Source organism: Pteropus medius, unplaced genomic scaffold, assembly GCF_902729225.1.
Source record: "Pteropus medius unplaced genomic scaffold, Ma_sr-lr_union100, whole genome shotgun sequence".
NCBI classification, from domain to species: Eukaryota; Metazoa; Chordata; class Mammalia; order Chiroptera; family Pteropodidae; genus Pteropus; species Pteropus medius.
Window position 1 is genome coordinate 5707708 of NW_024351073.1, and position 16148 is coordinate 5723855.

General features: G+C 41.9%; 1 long non-coding RNA gene across 1 annotated transcript; it reads left to right on the forward strand.

Annotated features, from left to right (window-relative positions):
• Window positions 1-1141: 1141 nt before the first annotated feature.
• On the forward strand, window positions 1142-3142 carry LOC120586211 (uncharacterized). The gene is made up of 2 exons (XR_005648637.1): window positions 1142-1232; window positions 1954-3142. It is a non-coding gene; the product is annotated as an uncharacterized LOC120586211 (long non-coding RNA).
• The last annotated feature ends 13006 nt before the right edge of the window (window positions 3143-16148 follow it).

Sequence of the window (16148 nt, forward strand, 5' to 3'; positions counted from 1 at the left end):
AGTAAGTGGATTACAGAAGCAGACATTGGCCATCTTCATATCTTATACAATACACCTCCTAAACCACACCCAAGCAAGTAGGACAACTTTGGTATCTAAAGATATTTCTTCCCCGTAGCTGACTTAGCTAGTTCGCTCACTTGAAAATTTTCCACCCTTAACAACAGTAAGTGCTCGCCATCGATCGCCATGGTTAGAGTACCTGAGCACTGAGTTTGGAATCAGGACATTTGATTCCAGCCTTGCTTTGCAGCCTACCAGCGATGGGAGCCTGAGAACCCCCGTTAACCTTCCTGAGTGTCAGTTTCAGCCCCTTCAGGGCTGTTTTGTGAATAAAATAGGAGGAAAGCTCTGCAAGCACTTTGCACACTGGGAAGGTTTATACCAAAGTGAAAGAAAAAACAAAGGCTGAGCTAACAAGCATGAAGTTCCATGGACCCCCAAGCCAGGGCCTCCTCAGATCCGGGTAGAACCAACCACTCTGGCCAGACAGGTAGATGCCTGGCCACAGCCTCCACTGACCTGGCAGGTTGGGGTTGCAGGTATTTTGGATATTTTCGGATAAATACCCTATAATGAGATGACTTCTTTGTCTCGTGTCATAGAGCCTTTGTTTTAAAGTCTATTTTGTCCGGTGTAAGTATTGCCACCCCAGCTTTCTTCTTCTTTTTTTTTGTTTGTTTCCATTTTCATGAAATATCTTTTTCCATCCCTTTACTTTCAGTCTGTGTGTGTCTTTCGATCTGAAGTTGTGCTGGCTGGAAAATTACTGCTTGGCAATCGCCCATGGGAACATAGGTATTGTAGTGACCTCACCTTTAGAAACAATAGGTTAAGGATAAGACATGGTACGTGCTAACCGACATGTCTCACTTCTAGTTAGTTATCTGCTAAAAATTTATTAACTAAAGGGATTTACTGGCCGGATCACTGCCTATAGGTACAAAATATTTTAACAATGACGCATTCTGCTTCTGTACCCCTGCTTGCTTACCCACCTCTTAGTTATCAGTTAATGAATGGAGGAGATATAGTCTTTTGTGTAAAGATTAAGGATGTGGGGGATGGGATCGAGGGCTTAAAACCTTTGTGCCCCTGCGTCTCGGGGCTGCTCCTTTGCAAGGACAGCCGCCGGCTAATAAACTGTCTCTTGGACTAGAGCACTCGAGTTGGGCCTGGTTATTTCGGTCACAACAGTATCACCCATGGGAACATAACATTCTAACAATAAGGTTTCTGCTTCTGTACCCCCGCTTGCACACCCGACCTGTGGGTTGACAGGTAGCGAATAGGAGAAAAATAGACCTTTGTGTTTAAGACAGAATGAGGAATGGGATTTAGGGCTTAAAAACCCTGTACCTCTACATTTCGGGGCTGCTTAATTTGGGGTCTGCATACCCCTGGCAGACCCAGCTGGCTGAATAAAGAGCGTGTTTCCTATAACTCACTGATTTCTGGTGGTCCGTGTGTCTTTCGGGGGCTGGCAGCTACAACAAAGTGAGTCTTTTGTAGACAATACGTATAAAGGACTTGTTTTCTTATCCATTCGGCCACCTTATTTCTTTTGATTAGAGTATTTAATCTACTTATATTTATAGTAATTGTTGATAGATATGTAGTTATTCCTATTTCATTATTCATATTTCGATTTTCTTCTTCTTCTTAAAGAAAACTCTGCTGCTTTACTTTCATCCCACCTTTTTGTGTTTAGAGGTCTCAGCACAGACACTGACTGTTCTGCATGCTAGCCCTTAAGTCCTCGCATCTGCCGAGGTGGGACCTGGCCCAGACAGCCTAGTGTCTGATCCCAGGGTGTCTGGCTGCAGGCACTCCAGCTGCAGAATGACTTAATTTTCATAGCTATTCGGAAGCAAATGGCCCGGTGCAATGGAAAGTCTTTCATTTCTAACAAGCAAGCCAATATGTGACATTTTTCTTTTCCTTATTCTGCAGGGTAAAATGAATCTTGCAGATGTTGCTATAATACCAGGAGAAGAAGATTCACAGATGAGCTACTGAAAGTGGCCTGGCTTCGCTGCTGGATTAGCCGCTTGCCATGTGGCCTGTGGTCAAGTCTGAGGCAGCAGCTGGGAATTGAATTTGGGAACTGAATTCATGGCTGTGTTCAGAGAACCAGGCAGCCCACTTGCATAGTGCCTTCCTTCACAAACTGTGATGAGGGCTTCCCCCTGACAACAAGGCCTGCAATGAAGGGTCTTAGATAAGAACATCTCCTTGTCCTATTAAAGTTTTAGGGGGCTTGGCTTTCTCTGATTCTGACCGTGGTGATTGGGCAGTGGTAGTTAATAGGTGGTGCTCACTGGGCAAATAATCAGTGGCAGTCACTGAGGGAGGAAGAAGGCAGAACCCCTAACCCTCAAGCCCTGAACTAGGGCGATTGAAACAAAAGGAATTATACAAAAACAGTCCATGATGACTCAGGGACTAACTATCACCTTAATAAACATAGACAGGTAGATGCTGGGGTTGTATGTTTTGTGGCAGACCCATTTTACCAAACCATGGTCAAAGGAACTTTCAAACCAACCAATCAACTGCTGCCTATTTCCAGTGTTGAGACAGGACATCACTTGTAAAATTCTTAATCTTTTAGCAGGAAATGAAATGGGACATCTCTTGCAGAGTTAATCCTTTAGTAAACCTAGTTAAGTTTTCTTCCCTCCTTTCTTTGGAAAAAAAGGCCCTCTCCCTCAAATCCTGATAATTACCCAAACTGGCAACTCAGATCCTCTGGCTATTGATAAGGGTCATCAGCCATTGTTAGCAGAAATGGTGTTAAATCAAACAGAGCCTTAGAGTCTGAGGGGGGAGGGGACTTTAGGCCAAAGGGTTTTTTTTTTTCACTCTTTAAGAAATGTATTAACCAAGCCTGTTTCCTTTTACTCACTTAATAGGTAAATCAGTAATAGAAATTAATAGATATATGGTTTAAATAATAAGTTTGTACTTTTTCTTGTCTAGGGACTGAGGCGGCACTTCAGCAGGAAATCCAAGACCTCACCCTGATTAAGGCAGAAAGGGAAAGAGCACCATGAAACCCCTGTAGACAGGGACTACAGCCATTCTCAACAGGAAGCAGATGTGGGGGGAAAAAAGCACCTCCCGTCCCTTAGCATCCATACTAATAATAAAGGGGTTCATGGCTCTTAGAAGAGTTAAGCAGGAAAGTTATTTAGGGGGTTTCGGGTCTGCCTACAAAGACGCTGAGGTCATCCTATCCTAGAAGGGGTCTGCCCTAATCTGCCCACAATTAAGCAAGCCAGAAGGCATTTTTTAACTCTTACAAAGAAACCAGTAGGTAGAGAATTAGGTACCAGTTTAAGCCAGTCACTTGCACCTGCTGCGCAAGGAAGACTCCCAACGACCTTCAACTCCCCTGAGCCTCATTATACCATTATTATAACGTGATGCGTATGCCTGGAAGTTCATTAATATCATTATAACAGACTGAATTATGGGAACAAACATGCGCAGAAAGCAAAATGATGAATCACTGAGTCCTGTCAATCTTAGTTGTCAATCAAGGAAGCCCATTCCTCTAAGAAAAATAACCACCCACAGCAAAAAGAGATAAAAATCCCGAAGGCTTTGTTACCAGGTCTTTTGAGCCACACTTTTCTTGCTCAGGCCCGCTTCCATGTCTGGAAGTGGACTTTCCCTTCTAATAAAGTTTTTCTTTTCTACTGTATTTCGGTGTCTTGCTCAATTCTTTGTTCAAGACATTAAGAACCTAGACAATGTGCGGGGAGAGGACCCCACTCGCTGGTTAACAGTGTATTGTTGTGTCCAGAATAACCAGACTCAACTTGAGTGCTCTTAACCAGGAGACAGTTTATTAGCCGGCGGCTGTCCTTGCAAAGGAGCAGCCCCGAATTGCCAAGATACAAGGTTTTTAAGCCCCAAATCCCATTCCTCATTCTGTCTTAAACACAAAGGTCCATCTTTCTCCTATTCACTACCTGTCAACCCACTGGTCAGGTGTGCAAGTGGGAAATACAGAAGCAGAAAGTTTGTTGTTAGAATGTTATGTTCCTATGGGTGATTGCCTATGTTCCCGTGGGCAATAGCCAGTGTTCCCAAGGGCGATGGCCAAACAGTAATTTTCAGCTTATATACAATTGATTATTTTTCATGCCACGCAAGCAAGCAGGGTTACACAGGCTAAAATTGGCAGTTAGCGTATGAGCTCATTGTTATAAGTTTCCCGATTAACAGAATGCGGTTAGGGGTTCCAGAAATTAGGCCTAAGGTATAGACTTCCTTTGTCCAGTTTCAGGTTTTAATTATCCTGTAACCTTTTCACATTTCAGCAAGCTGTCACACCTTACTATCAGCGTGAAGGATCCAGGGCCAAAAGGCTTACATAAACAAACTTTGTTACTCCTTTACAAATTTACTACCAAACTCAAACTTTGTTCAGATTCCTCACTGATGCGCACCCGAACCTAAGTGTCTTTGTCCTGTCAGTGCTTCACAAATTTATTGTATCTTTGTCTAAAAAGTATAAAAAGCTGGCTGGTTCATTATTTCTCTGAACATCATTTATGATCTCCCAAGCATACATATTAAATTGGTCTTGTGTCAATTTTCTATTTAGTCGAGCCGTAAGAACTCGAGAAGGATAGGGCGGGGAGGAGGGGCAGGGAGGAACTTCCCCTCTCCATCAATCTACACAGCAAAACTTGTCCTGAAGGGGATACAGATGCTGGTGGCTGACACTCCCTTTCAGAGATCTTGCCCTTCCTCATTCCATGTTGATTGTCACCCTCGTTTAACCGTAAAGGTGGGAAAAACCCTCTTCTACTCTTTCTTCTAGGTTCTGAGCCTGGGGCTTCAGAAATTAACCTGACAAGGGACAGATTAACAGGAAAAGAAAACATACACATTTTATTTGATGTGAATATGTTTGTGTGTACATGGAGGCCTTCATCATGGAGGCAAACATCAGGGGTGAGGAGGAATTCTTGCTAAACTGACCTAAGCGGATTCTTCTGAAGGCAGGCCAGGGTGACCAGACATTGAAGGTGGAATTCTGGTTAAGCTGACTTAGCATCATTCTAGCTAAAACTGGGCAATGTGGTGATGAACATGGAGTGCAAAAGCCTAGGTGTATCTGAGCAGAGAGCCCGGATTTGCTAAATCAAGTTCGGTCAGAGAGACTGTCAGTCTTCTGCTTCAATTGTCTGGCTCAAAGTAATCCTTATGCCAAAGTGGCATATTTGGAGAGGCATCTTCTGATCCCCTTTATTACTTTCGTGGAAGTCAGCCTTGCAGATGGCCGTCACAAAAAAAGGCCAATGCCTGAGTTGTGCAATAGACACATTTTAAATAATTTCCACAGCCACAGAGACATTTGATTGTCATTATTGCCAGAACTCTTAAATTATACAGACAAAAATTCACCATAATTTAAAGAATTCAATAAAAGAATGTATAGAAAGTGACTAATACACCGCCCTGATTATCTTAAAAATGTCTATACATGCACACATGCATAAATGAATATATTTGCAATTGTAAATTTGTTAATGATTAATATCTGTCTCCTCACCTAGGTGTAAGCTCGTTGAATGCAGGGGTAGTGTCAGCTGGAGCCTGGAAAATGAAAATGACTTTCTGACCAAGTGAATAAAAGAATTTTCAGCAACCAAATGTATTACATTTCCATCTCCTTACCATGCCTTGGCTATATAGCTTTCTCAAAAAATCCTGACCTCTCTTTCAATCCAAATGATGCAATGCTTTGGAAATATTTTTAATCTTGTTATTTATAAGTGACCAACGCCCCAGCGACTGTGCTCCAAAATCCATTGTTGGGTTCCCATGGAGACTAGTCTTTCACAGACTGCTCCCAGCTGATGAGCGAGCGTGGCAGGGACACTATGCAGGCCTGTTTCTGGGATGGGTAACTTTGGTTTAAGGACTCCCCCTCGGCCTTGCCAAATGTCCCTAGAATTGTACTGAAGTCTCAAACTCTTCCACCCAACTTTCCTTCCTTCTCTGGCTCCTTCTGAAAGCAGAGAGATCCTCTGTCTGACTTGCAAGGCGAAGCACATGGAAGCAGCAAATGAAATGAGGAGAATCAATGGGTAGACGTAAAAATGGCTGCTAGGCACGTACAAGTGGGGGTGTTGTAGGATTCTCGAATGGAGAGACGTCACACCGAGACTATAAGCAGGAAGCAGCACTTATTGATGCTGGCCCCGGCTCAGCGGATTCCTATCCAAAGGCTGAGCCCAGATTGTAACATAACAGGCGTTTTATACAGTCTTGTTATTCCTACACGGCTACAGAGATACGGAAGGAGATTAATTGGTTGGCAAGCCACGAATCAACAGATATGAGCTGGAGAGTCCTTGAGGCAGGGGAGGAAGCTATGAGAAAACATGTTCGCTGGGAAGTCCTTGAGATGGGGAGAGGGCAGTCAGGAATGAACTTATTTGAGCAGGAAATATCCAGGCAGGGTTAGGCTGCTACAGGGGAGCCTGACAGAGTCCCCTGAGCCTCCCCCTGGCCCCAGAGAGGCACAGAAGTTTTACATCATGTGTGCACATAGTTAGGTGCTTTAAAAATGTTAATTGCCTTAATTTTCTAGTCATTCTGATTTATGTCACCCTTACTTGAGCCGTAGATAAAATTACAGTAAATTCGTTTGTTTGTTGATAGAAATTTTAATTTTTAAAGAGGTAAAGGGGCTTAAACAAGATTAAAGTTTACTTCTTTCATATAAATGAAGTCCAGAATTACTCAAGAGCTGGTACGTTAACTCCACAATGGTCATGGACCCAGTCTCTTTTATTTAATTGCTTCACTTTCCACATATGGTTGCTATCTCATTGTACAAAATAGCTGCTTGAGTTCCAGCAATTACCTCCACATTTCAGTCAGTCGAAAGGAGGAAAAATGAAGACATCACACATAAGACTCCCTTTTATATCCCATTGGCCAAAAGTTGATCACAAAGCTGCCTCTAACTACAAGGGAACCTGGGAAATGTAATCTCTATTCTAAATAGTGGTTATGCACTGTATATGTTTTTATTACTAAGAAAGTCAGGGAAAATGGGTTTGGCGTGGACGAGGAGAGCTAGCAGTCTGCCATAGATCTAAATCTAAAATTATTTTTCGATTTTCTTCTGAGACTTCCTACTCGGTTGCTGGTAGTAATCATCAAAGTGATCTCTGATAAACTACACATATGCCCAGGGAGGAGTAAAGAAACTACAGAGGAGTATTATTAACCAAAGGTTCATTATTTAAGTCCCCAAACAAGGAACCAAAAGTTACTAATGAACTGACCATGTGTAAAATTCGTCCCCACCTATCTCCTCCTGCTCACTTAATGCTCACATCTGTCACTGCCCATCACGGGGCTTTCCTTCAGCCTCTCCCAGAGTTTTAGATAATGGAACAGAAGGCAAATCCCAGGCAAACTGATTGCAAAGTGACATTGCAGATATTACAACTGGTCCAGAGTTTCATGAACTCCTGAAATGATATTAGAGAACTTCTTGTATCACAGCAAAACCAATGACAAACAAGCACCTATAAATGATTAGCAGTTAAAAAAGGGAAAATGATTAAGACAGTTCAAAAGGATATTGTTTGAATATTTAAAAAATAAGGAAAAGCACTTTGTGAAAATCACCCTTTTGGGATTATTTGGTTGAAAACATGATGTTATATTATACAGTGTTTTCAAAAACACACACCAAAAGTTAAAACCTCAACCCTTATAATTATTTGTTCATTTAAAGGATAACACATCGTCACTGTTAGAACCTAAGTGGGTTTGTTTTAAGCAGCATTTCAGGATGATTATTCTAAATGTTTTGCTTTAAATATTTGCTATTTTTAAGGAACAAAGAGAAAAGAGTTTCATTAGTCACTTGCACCTTAACCAGCAATGGTAATCCTGTGGGTAGGGAGAGAGTGTCTGAGAGTGAAAGGACCTGGAATAAGGGATCATCCAACCCTGCTGTACGTGATAAGCAAGAGAGATTGAGGGGACAAATGTGCACTTCTGGTCAGAGACTGCACTAGGAGCAGTGAAGGATGCAGACAGAGGCGTAGGATCTGCCTGGTAGGGAAAGCATATGGATGCAGAGATTTCCATGTGGTGCGGTGAATGTGGGCAGCACTCATGCTAGATATAAGCTCTTTGGTGTCACACCTGTCATTGACTTTGGTGTCCCCAGTGCCTAGGACAGTGCCTGGTGTACTGGAGGTTTTCAAAAGGACTGTTCCCTGAACCGGTTGAAGGAATGGGTGCTTCACAAAGTGAAGATTGCCAGGGGATCGGCATAATTAGGGTGCAGGATGAGTGGTGGAGGTAGTGAACGCAAAGGCTGAAACACAGACTGATAAACAGTCGACAGCATTTTTACTCTTCAGGAGAACTTGAAGGCATTGAAGTCGGGAAGAGTCCTGATCAAGCTTAGGTTTTAGAACTGTAGAGCCCTCTGGCACTGTGGAGGGTTTTAGCCATCAGCAGGATCAGACTGGGGGCAGGGAACAGCATTGAGAGGCTACAGTCATCGCCATGGTAGTAGATCAGGCAACAGTGCTTTCTTTCATTCAATAACTATTTATTGAACATTTACAATGCTCCAGAACTTCATGAATAAAATTTTATCATAGCCATGTATTCTTTTGGGTTAAAAACTGTCCCGCTCTTTCCTCTTTAAAAGTATATGGGGAGGTCAATGCCTCAGTGCCTGAGTTATCAGTTAAACACAGTGGTCCTCTCTTCTCAAATAGAAGGAGGGGCTGAGTGGAAACATCAGACGTTTTGAGGAAGAGGGAAGAAGAAAGGTCCACCAATGGCCAGATGAGAAGTGCTTTGTCTACTTTATCATGTTGGTCAAGCAAGGACAGCCCTACAGAGCCAGATGGTGATATTATTTAAATGAGAAAATACTTGCATAAGAGGCCTCTGTGGGCCGGCTAGTGCCAACAGTTACATTCTACATGCTGATAGTGTGTTTAGAAGGACATTATTTAACGACATGCCTAATCCTCCAATCAGGCACAGAGGAATGTGGCCACTCCCCATCATGTAGCAACACCCCGCAGAGGCCCAGGGGATGCCAAAGACCAGCGCCCAAGGGCTGTGGTAGTTGTGGTGGACCCAGCACACATTGGAGGCTGGGGTGCTGGGGCCTGAGGCATGGTCCAGCCTCCTCAGGGGCCACAGCTCTTGTTATGGGCTGAACTGTATTCCCCCAAAGTTCATGTGTTGAATCTCTAACACCCAACACTTCAGAATATGACTTTAGAGAAAAGGCCTTCAAAGAGGTCATTAAATTAAAATGAGGCCTTTAGGCCTTAATCCAATTCAACTAGTTTACATGTAAGAAGAGGACATTTGGAGGTGTGCATATGAGTATGTGAGGACCCATCAAGAAAGTGGCTACCCCAGGCCAAGAAGTGAGGCCTCAGGAGTCACTAAGCCTGCCGATGCCTCGATCTCAGACTTCCAGCCTCCAGAACTGTTGAGAAAATCAATTTCTGTGTTTTAAGGCCCCTAGCCTACAGTGCCTTGTCATGGTGGCCTGAGCAGCGAAGTGGAGGAAACTGCTTGGCACTTCCGGCTCCCCCTCTGCTTTCCTGCACTCAGTTGAAACCTTCGCCACAACTTTACACGTGGCTGTCATTCTATATTTTCCTGTTGGCCTCCTCCTCTTGACCGTGAGTTCCTGCAGAGGAGGGACTCTGTTTGGGTCAACTTGTATTTTCAATATCTGTCACTTTGATTCCATTATGAAAGTTTGGGGAGTGTATAATTGGGCACCTTTATGGTCATCTTGCTGAAGATATGATCATTCATTCATTTGTTCAGTCATTCAAAGCATATTTATTGAAATGCTGCTTTGTGCCAGTAATTATTTGTTCATTTAAAGAATAACACAGTCACTATTACAAGGTAAATTACAGTGACAGGCTACATTCAAGGGAAACAACATACATAGTAGGGGCTTTCCAATTTAAATAAGCTTAAAAATTCAGAGTAGCAAATATATATTGCAATGCAAAATAATAATGCTATTATGACTAGAACAAACTGCTGTGACCACTCAGGTAAGGAAGGTACTATGAAGGGAGCAAGAGAAGACTCCTATGTATGCTTTAAGTGTCTTCTCTCAGATTTACTGGTGGAAATAGACAGGGTGGTTGACTGTGTCTCATGCACAGTGGCAGACCTCATGTTAGGACGTTTACAGTGGGCTTGGAAAGTCTGCTTTCTGCAACTTAGCACATTGCCTAAGCCTCTGAACTGGAACAACTCCTAGAGAAAGGGAAAATCCTGGAGCTAGCTTGCCGAGTGACATTTCCATCTCCTCCTTGTTCCGGCATGCACTGAGAGCCAGCCAAACCTCTCTTGCCAGCCCATCATTTGTCTTAGGCTTTTGCCTGGGTTGAAAGCTATCCTACTCTAATGAGAATAACATTTCTCTGAGCTCCATGGGATGTTTGAAAGCGTGCGGTGTAGCTGCCCAATGAGCCATGGAAATAAGGTGTGGTTCAATATATAGACTTCAGCAGGAAAGCAGTTAAGTAGGTCTTCGTCTTTCTCCTTGCTCTTTCCTCTCTCTTTCTCCCACTCCTTTGCTCTACCCAACCCCCTACCCCAAATCAGCAACTGTCAGTTGATGGTGACAGAATCAGAATTCAAGAAGAACACATGGTCTTTCCAGTACTTCAGGGGAGGCAGGCAAAGGTAAAGGGGTGGAGGTGGAATCTAAGATGAAAAGTCTAAGATGAAAAGAAGCTTCACATGACACCATACTGTTCTTCGCACTGTGAGAGTATCTGGAAACTCACAGACATGCTCTTTAGCAGACTGAGCCCTCTTAGAGGACAGGCCAGGGTCATCCTCTTAATTCTTGTTAAAAAGCTCTCATATCCATCCTTGTATATTGTATTAGGGTTTGCCAGAGAAACAGAACATATACATATACACACACGGGATGGTGGGGGGTAGGGGTGGGGGTGAGGGGAAGATTCTAAGAAATAGGCTCATGCAATTATGGAAGCCGACATATCCAAAATCTGTACAGTAGGCTGTCAGGCTGGAGATGCAGGGAAGAGTCAATGTTGTGGTTCAAGTCCAAAGGCTGTCTGCTGGCAGCTTTCCTTCTTCCTTGGGGGAGGTCAGACTTTGTTCTAGTAACACCTTCAAGTGACTGGATGAGGCCCACTCACGTTATGGAGAACAACCTGCTTTACTCAAAGTCCACTGATTAAAATGTTAATCTGATCCAAAAACACATTCAAAGATATATCCAAAATACTGTTTGACCAAATATCTTGACGCCATGGCCCAGACAAGCTGACACATAAAATGAGCCATTCACATGGCCTACAACCTTCAACACTGTTGTAGACGATACTTACAGTTACTTTCACACAAAAAGTCAGCTCTCAACATGAAGGCCAAATGCTTTCACATGTCAATCAAGTGGTTAGCAAGTGATGTGACCATTTCAGAAGAAAATAAGTTAGTGTACATAAATTCCACAAATTTGAAATATAGGGTGAAGTATTATTTTAGAAATACCACAGCATTCTTAATAAGTGTTATACTTTTTAAGGAAACCCAATGTCTATATTGGTCAGTTGGGCTCTGCTCATATTCAATTAAGGATGTGTTTGGAATCTGCTGATGGAGTTATTTATTGTGCCTGTTGAATCTGCATTTTTCATTGTTACTTTTATTGTCTGCATTATATCCCGATTTATAAAAAATGCATTTATTACCCAAACTGGTTCACTAGAATGTAAGTCATGATAAATATTAATAAAATTCTACAACTCAGAATAATGTAATAAATAAAAAGATAAACATTAGTGCAGGTATTAGATATAAATGTGTGTGTTCTGGGACAGGTAAAACAGTGAGTGTGATAAATATGTATAAGTAACCGGAAGAGGATGTGTCATGACGAATACCTAAAATTGTACTTTATTGATTCTGTATTAGTTTAGTCTCCTCTTTCTCCCCCTTCCCGAAGTGTTATCCGTTGTGAAACCATCAAAGTCTTGCATAATTTTTGATCCAAGAAGATCTTTTCTGGTAAACTAATTAAATTTTTCGAGAATAAGTGTGAAATCATGCATTTCCAGGTAAAATTGATAAAGGCTGCTCCTAAAATGAAGAGAGTTCCTTGAAAATCTGACGACAATGACCACGTTAAGTGTAAGTTGCCTAGAACTGCAACCATCTGAACAGAAGTCCAGATTAGGATGAGTAGTTGTTAGAGGGCAATGAACTCCATTATCCCCAGGGCTGAGCAGCTGTCCCCCAGCTGCTGTGTGTTTCAGAGTTGAAGACAGATACATGCAGATTTCCCACTGCATATTGGAAAATATGAGATTTTCATGGGCATAGCTGCCAGAGCATTGCTTCAGTCTCTGGAGCTTCAGTTTATTGGTAAAGCCCCCATGGAGTTAGAAAACAGATTAAAGTCTACCCAGCACCCACAGGAGTATAAGTCCATGTCAGTGATTGATCTGCAGATGTATGCTCCCTACTATGAACTGAAAATCCTTCTACAGCTGGAGAATATGAGCAATGATGTTGACAATCTACACCTCCCTCTCATGCCTGAGCGCATAGGCAGAACACACATAACAATACTGTCTGTAGTCAGTTTAGAATCCACCACTCATTCCTTAGATGTGAATACGTCAGTCCTCAGATGTGAATTGGGTGTTTTTCACACAGAGGTGAACTTTGGCCTTGAATTCTTCATCTGTGCTGAATGACTTTTGTCATTGTATTGGCTGTCCAACATCTCTATCCTGTCCATATGGTGAGAATTTCAGATTGTGCCTAATACTGGTGGGACACAATGACCTATTATCCAGTATAAGACTTGAAGTATAGAGATGTCCTCTTCTCCCTTCCCTCCGCTAGCCACGACACAGGTGTGTGGTTTAGAATCAGGTAATCAGATACTCCCACCCGGGACCTGAATTTGAAATCAGTTACAAAGAACAATGGGTAGGTTAAGATTTAGTCAAGGCTCCAGTGGTGTCCAGGAGTATGGAGGACCTGATTCCAGGATAGTAACATTGCAGCCTGATGGTTCCTACTACAAGATAATTGTTTAACTTCCTGCCTTTCTTGCATGTTTTTCAAGTTTGGTCCTCTAGCTGTCAGTTAATTCTATGAGCTTTTCTCAGAGATTTCCTGCGAGCCTTTTCTGCTTGAGGCATCCTGTGATGGTTTCTATTGCTGAACAGCTGAATCCCTAATTAATACACAAGCCTTTTGTCTGCGTATTTTGGGGAGCAGAGATGTTGCTAACCAAAAAGAACGAGGGGGAGGCAGAGGAGAAAGAGGAGATGATACACATATTATGAAGATACAGACAAAAACAAAAGGAAGACAAGCAGGAAGGTTATGAAGTAGATGAAAAGTTCAGATTCCCACAGCTGTTTTGGAAGCATCACCTGTTGTCCTTTTTTATTTTATCCTTCCATGTGCTGATAATTTCCCTTAAGAGTTACAGAACAGTAGTGACTTCCCTGACAATTTGCTCCTTAATTCAGTTGAGAAGACTCTGGAGAGATCAAGCTTAGAATAGATCAGGAGTCTGTAGCCTAAGAGCCAAAATTTGTTTTTATAAATAAAGTTTTATTGGAACACAGCACACTCATTCGTTCCTGTACTGTCTATGGCTGCTTTTGAGCTGCTCTGGCAGAGCTAAGTAGTTGAGACAGAGATTGTATGGCCAACAGAGCCTAAAACATTTATCGTATGGCCCTTTATATAAAATATTGCTGACTCCTAAAATAGAACACCTGGATTTCTAAGAACTGAGGTATAGAAATACATTTTCTTCTTATTTTTCACTCCTCACCCAGATGTTCTTCCTTTCTCAGATAACCTTTCCACATGTTGAAGTTTAATATAAGAGCCTTATCCATTTTTCCAGAGGACAGAAACAAACCAGGGAGGGAAGATGGGAGCAGCTCATCCTCTCTCCTTCCCCTCTTGAGGCCCTGTTCTGGAGGACTCAGAGGCCTGCTTCTGGGGGTGGGGTGGCGGTGGAGGTGCAGTGTGAGAAAGCTAAGTGCTCAAGGCCATACAGCTAGTTAATAAACGAGAGCTGAAACCCAAAGCCAGGCCTTCCTGTACTTGGCCCGGTACTCTCTTCCCTGTCACTCCACCTCATCAGGGAAGTCTTAATAGAGGTTGTGGGAGCCTGAGTGAGATTTAGCCAAGCAAAGATGATTAATTAATATCCTTTCAGTACCTCAACACTGAAAAACAGCATTTCATTGCAGTAGATACACAATATATCATTCATTATGAAACATGAAGATCACTGGTCTAGAAGTCAGAAGATCTATGTTTCAGTTCTGGTGCTGCCACAAAGTAGCCGCATAACATTGAGCATGTTACTTCTCTTTTAGGGGCTGTTATTTGCTCAAACATAATAGGGTGGAGGAACTAGATTAAATGAGCTGCAGCTGGCTCTGCTTTTCTTAAAATCCTGGGGTGCTCTTATTGCATGTGACCTCTCCACTGATACACATCTCAGCTAGGTGCCTAAAAATTGGCTGATTTTACACCGAAATCTAAATGGGGCCAGCCAAGAATGCAGTCATGAAGAATAAGCATTTGACTGGATTTGTGGGAAGGCGTGCAGATAAATGAGTCAAATGGCTCTAAAAGATGGAGCACCATCACACCAACTGACAGGAACAAATGGAATGAGTGAATTCATTAGGGGACATGGCTGGCTGGACTCCTGGTTTGGAATTCAAGAATGCCTTTCACGTATGGCCTAGTTTAAGGCTTGTAATAAAGAAATGTATTTGAGACGCCAACCCCAGATCTGCTCCCTCTGTGGTTCGGGTGGAGTGTCTGGAATCAGCATTACTCATGTGGAAACATTTTGCTCTTTAAGACCTCCAGAAGATCCTGGAACAGCCTGTGGCAAACCATGAAAGCAGGCCAGACAGAGTTGCCCTATTATTCGCTGAAACAAGTGATTAATTCTCAAGGTGGATTAGAAATTTTATCTGAGTTATTCATAAATCTGTAGAACTTTATTCCTTCAAGAGTTTTTTCTATTTCTGCATAGAAAAGAAATTGATTCTTAGTTTCTCAAATACACCTTCAGGAAATAAAAGAAATTAATGAATTATCTTTTAAAATTACACAAGGCTCCTGGACGATTTACTAAACAGCAACACCATGGAGTACCTGAAGCTGAATTCAATGGAGGAAAAATTTCTTCCAGCATTTGAAAAAAGAAACTGATTGTTTTTATTGATTTGAAACCTCTTAATAGAAGTAATGACTTACATGCTATTTTTAATTGCTTAATCAGTAGCAGGAAGTATAATAAAGTTTATGTTGACCGTTCTAATAATTTCCTCCAGCTCCACCCCCTTTTTTCTATCCTTATACGATAATAATAGGTAGTAGGTGCCAAGCATTGTGTTGGGAAGAGAGGGTATTATTACAGAACCATCTCTTTTCCTCTTCACAGCCACCACGTGAGACATATCATCAGCCTCATTTTACTAATGAAGAAACTGAGGCTCAGGATGCTTAAAGTAACGTAGCTATAAGGTTGAGGAATTGGGACTCAAACTCAGGTTTGATCTGAAGCCAAAGCGAATGACCATCTGTCCATTTGTTCATTCTTTTATGTGTCACCCACCCATTATTCCATCCAACCACCTGTCTATCTGTCCATCATTATTAAATATTTATTGGCACTTATCATATTCTTGGCAATTTATTGAGTATTAGAAATACAATAGTTTGAAAACAAAAGATCTCATCATGGCATATACTGTCTAGTGAAGGGAACAACATTAAAAAAATGCAACAGATAAATATAAATTTTAATTTTATATTTATATAAAATTTTGTATTTGTATATAATAATCAGAAAGTACTACAAAGAAGAGATATTAGTGCTGCAAGTATACACAAGAGAGGGAAATGATCCAGTCAAGGATGCATATTACGTAGACTACCTATAGAAACAAATTAATCCTGAAAGCACAGTGATTTAATACAAGAATGTTTATTACTAACTTGTAGTACATGTTTTATAAGAGTCGACAGGGTTCTCCTCCACGCAGTCACTCAGGGACCCA